Source organism: Hoplias malabaricus, chromosome 1, assembly GCF_029633855.1.
Source record: "Hoplias malabaricus isolate fHopMal1 chromosome 1, fHopMal1.hap1, whole genome shotgun sequence".
NCBI classification, from domain to species: domain Eukaryota; kingdom Metazoa; phylum Chordata; class Actinopteri; order Characiformes; family Erythrinidae; genus Hoplias; species Hoplias malabaricus.
In genome coordinates this window covers 12,405,702-12,410,690 of record NC_089800.1, presented here as the reverse complement: position 1 = coordinate 12,410,690, position 4,989 = coordinate 12,405,702, and positions in this window count along the sequence as shown.

Genomic DNA, 4,989 nt, shown 5'->3' with positions numbered 1-4,989 from the left:
CAACAATAGGAGAGCGTAGTATTCATTCATTCATTTTCTGTCACCCTTTCACCCTGATTAGGGTCATAATGCATCTGGGGCCAAAATAATTTGGTTACACAGGAACACTCACAGGAGTTACACAGGAACACACACATGAGCATCACTCACACTCACCCAGTCACACACTCAAACACACCTGGGGACAGTTTCACACACCCCAGTCACTCTCACACACACACCTGGGGACAGTTTCACACATTCACCCAGTCACTCACACACACACACACACACCTGGGAACAGTTTCTCTCACACACACACACCTGGGGACAATATCTCACCCATTCACATACACCTGTGGGGGGTTTCAAACACACTTACTGCATCACTTACACACACCTGTGCACAAATTTCTCTCACTCTCTCTCTCTCTCTCTCTCTCTCTTACTCACACACACAAGCGCGCACAACACGGGGAGAACTCTTCACATACAATAAAGATTCTGTGTGGCTATTGCTTTATAAATGTTATGGCTGTTTAGGGTGGGAGCAGGGGGTTGTTTGCCCCCTTGAGGCGCTCTGAGCTCTCAGGGTGACTTCCTAACCTAGCAGCTGGCCTCCCTGCAGAGAGGAAGTGACACGGGCACAGCAGGGACTGTCACTCTTGTGTGGGCTGTTTTGGCAGTGAACCTGATTATTTAAAGAGCTTGGAAATCAGCTTTCAGAGCCCACAGTCCTGCTCTGTTTATCTGTGTGCGCTCGTTCATTAGTCTGGGTCCAGCATTAAATCTCCGGCCTGCGCAGCTGTTCAGCGGCAGCTAATGCTTTAATTCCCCCTGACTGTTGCTTTGTTGCCTCATGTGCCGGGAGAGGCTTTAAAGTAGCAATAAGTAATATTTGTACCACCGAATAGTAGCATACCATCTTTATAAAATTCATTATTTTGGTTTTATTTTGCCATTTTGAAGATGAAGAATCATGTTAGCTTGGTAGCCCTTAATGAACCATAGAGGGGGTCCTGCAAATGGGGGCAGCCATGTTTTTAAGTTGGATTAATACAGACTCTCTGACACACGTCCTCCTTTGTGTCAGTGTAATGTGTGTTTCATAATTTGGAGAATATTCACATAGAGAATAGCTCAGTGTTCTTTTAAACTGTTGGTAATGCAGTGCATTAGTGTGTGCTTATCACCTTCAGATCCGCTGAGGCTGCTGACCTCCCTCAGGGCCAGTGGAGCTATCCAGAGTTCTGCAGGATGCTCGTGCAGATGGTGTGAAACACGGTGGTCTCCAGGCTGCTCCATGTCCAGTGGCTGGCGGGAAATATCCTCCGGTGAAGGGCTCTCGCTACTAAAAGCTTCCCCAGAGGGATGTGGAGCAGCAGGGGCACTTCTGGAAGAGCTCTGCTTGTACTGATAACACCACAGCTTTATACATACCACTGTTCATTTTACTTTTCAAAGGAAACTGCCCATTAAAAGTTCCAGAAGACTTTGAATGTCTTTTTTGTAGATGTACAAAAATGTACCTCATTATTTTTTACACTGTCAGAATACAAAGATACCATTGGGGGGGGGGGGGGTGTCAGTGATGTGATACTTTCTAAAGTATTAGGTGTACACAAGTTGTAGAGCATTTTTGTGTAAGATATAACTGGAATTCTTTTGCCATTTTTATTGTGGCGTAGTATTAAAAATGACAATTGTATGTTTAAAAAAATAATAAATTAATACGTTACAATGTTACATTCACGTTTGACAGCATCCAAATCACCAAATCGTCCAAACCAAAACTCACCTGTTCGTTTGGATACAAAATTATTCCCAATGACAGACCCATTTGATGTGCATGCCCCTGCAGTAGGCATGAACCTTAATGAAACTCATTCATTCAGTTGAATACATTCATTCATTATCTGCAACCGCTTATCCAATTCAGGGTCGCGGTGGGTCCAGAGCCTACATGGAATCACTGGGCGCAAGGCGGGAATACACCCTGGAGGGGGCGCCAGTCCTTCACAGGGCAATACAGACACACACACACTCACACCTACGGACACTTTTGAGTCACCAATCCACCTACCAACGTGTGTTTTTGGACTGTGAGAGGAAACCCCCGCGGACACTGGGAGAATACACCACACTCCTCACAGACAGTCACTCGGAGTGGGAATCAAACCCACAACCTCCAGGTCCCTGGAGCTGTGTGACTGCGACACTACCTGCTGCGCCACCGTGCTGCCCCAGTTGAATATAGTGACTGATAAATATTTTTCACTTGCCATTTCCAAACTACTTCAAAACACATAATGCCAAATGAGAGGGAAAAGGTTTGAATTCTGAATTACAGTTTATACATTAGACATTTTGAACCTGGTTCTGACTACAGTTTAATGCTTTCTTAGTGGAATGCCATTTCAAATCCTGATTGGAAAGCTCCGGCATCTTGTAAGCCTTGCCAAAAAATTAGAAGCTGTTACTGTAGCAACAGGACAAAAATACTAAGTAATAATATTGATTTCCGAAAGGTGTCCCCAAACTTTGGCAGTGATGTGTATATATACATCCCCCAGCTCCATGCCCTGGTGATATTGGAATATTGGGAACATATAACAGCATCATGAATATGTTGCGTGGACTTTCAGAACGGCTGACATTTTAGTTCTTCCTTATGGTAGCTACATAATATACAGTTTCATGGTGACTTAATAATTCATAACCGACACTAAACAAATAGTCATAAGATTAGTGGTAAATGAATAACTCTAATAAGCGTTAGGTACATTTACTTAATTTATGTGGCAAAGACGGCATTCTCGGAGTTTTGTAAGGCACTGTGTCCCCAAACTTTTGACAGGCCCTGTATATTTTCAGTAGGCCTCTGATGCTGTACTGAACGCTGTATCCTCAGGCTGTGGGGAGTTTCTCAGATAATGTTTCATTGGAAGTGATACTTTATCGACCTTGAATAGCGACTTCATTACGACTTTCTCGGCTTGCTCAAAACAAATAATGCGGAATTGGGCCTTTGGGGCTTTTTCAGGATTTAAATTGCGCCATACATCCTCGCTTAGATGTATGCAATCCACTGCAACTTTTCAGATGGATCTGGGGGTTCGTGCTTTTACTCTTTGCTGAGGTTGTTCAGTATACTCTTAGGAGTGTCCTCTGCAAAAAATAATAATCACTGGAGCGATATTTCAGCAGATCCCCACATTGCCTTTTTTAATTGCTTGCTTTGACATCCCAACCTTTCTCCTTGAACAGCCTGGAGCTTCCAATACTTCTGTTATGCCAGAGCCCTTTCAGTGTAATTACCAAACCATTATGATTACTCTGATATACAGTAAATGTTGACATTTCTCTGTGGAGAGTCACTAAAAGCTGTTTATCTGTTTTAACTCAACCTTGGCTCAGATCCTTGAACATGTTCCATTGAAAGGACATGAAAATAAAAGTGTCTTAAGGCTAGAGGAGAATTAGAGAAGGTAATTTCCCTCTTATGATGAATTCCACCAAGGAAACAGGACCCAGCTAACCCCAGAAGTCACAGTTGTAGTCTTCCAAACTGAAATCGCCCACGCTCAACTTTCCCGGGTCTCAGATTTGGTGTCTAATTAGGTTCTTCTCGTCCTCTTAGCTCCTAGTCTCTCCCTGTCATCTCTCTTTCTCTCAGTGACGGTATTTCTGGCCTAAGTCTTTCTGAGAAGAGCCGCAATTAAACATTTTTCCTCCAGTGAATCTGGTAATCCCCATCCAATAGGAAGAAATGAAGAGCTTTTGATGTCTGAATATAACATGACCTGTCAGAAGTCCACCCGCCGCTTCATCTCTCTCTTTCTTTCTCTCGTTTCGGAGGGATTTCTTTCAGAAGCTGGCTTCTACCCTCGCTTGCCCAAGGACATAAGCGGAGGCTGGGAGGAACTGAAAAGGTTTTTTTTTTAAATAAGACTCCTCAAACCCACCAGACCGACGCTGACCACCCAGGCATGCGGCAGTGTAGGCGGTCTTCAAGGACAAGTCTCCAACTTTTCAAACCCAAATAGTTGAGGAGAGGATGCGAAATGCTTGTTTAAAAATAAATCGATAAATAAAATACAGATGAGTACATTATATAAACTGTCAATAACAATCCAGAAAAGCAACTTACTTTTACACACATTGGTCAAAATACTGTATTGATCAAGCACCACAGCACCATTCTCTCTCTGTCCAACAGCCAGCCCATTGTGGCCTGTCTGAGCTCCTGTTCCTTTAAGTAATAATGAGCCACTAAGGAGCTGACTAAGCATTTGATTTCACAGCTTATGTGTGGTTTTCTTGTTTTTCTGCTTTCGTATTTTTTCAGTCGTATAATTTTTTATTGAATCTAAAGTTTTCTGACTTGGCAGCCCACACAAAACTAACTGCATTGTCTTGTTTCACAGTCTGTGGGTTTCTAGGCCAGATGCTCCAATGTATGTGTACAAGCTCCGAAAATGTCATAAAAATCACTTGAGAGCTGAAGACACCAAATATATTGTTTTGAAATCAGAATGTATTGCCATTTTCTCTTACACAGGGCCTTTACAGTTTTACTGGGCTGTGTAATGTCGAATTTTGTGGTTTGACTTCAGCTCTGGACCCACCGTGACCATGTTCACGATGAGGTTGTTAGAGAAAATAGACAAATGAATGAATCAACACATCACTGCTTTCTTTTTTATTTATTTATTTGTTTATTTTATTTCCATTTAATTTGGAACTGGGTTTGTAATTTAACTTCGGAGGGATGCAGCTGCCTGTGTGGTCCTGAGTGGGAACACTCTGTCTCTCTTTCGCACCTCTTTCTGTCTCTATCTTTCTAACTCTATCATGGTGCCAGTTCTCTGGAGGACAAAGCAAGCAGAGCACCTGGATTCAATCTGAGAATCTGGCTCCTGTGTGGAGCATCACGGGTCCTAAAGGATCAGGGCCTGTCTCAGGCAGTTAGAGGCTACATTTATCAACAGCCTGACTCGTAGAGAGAGA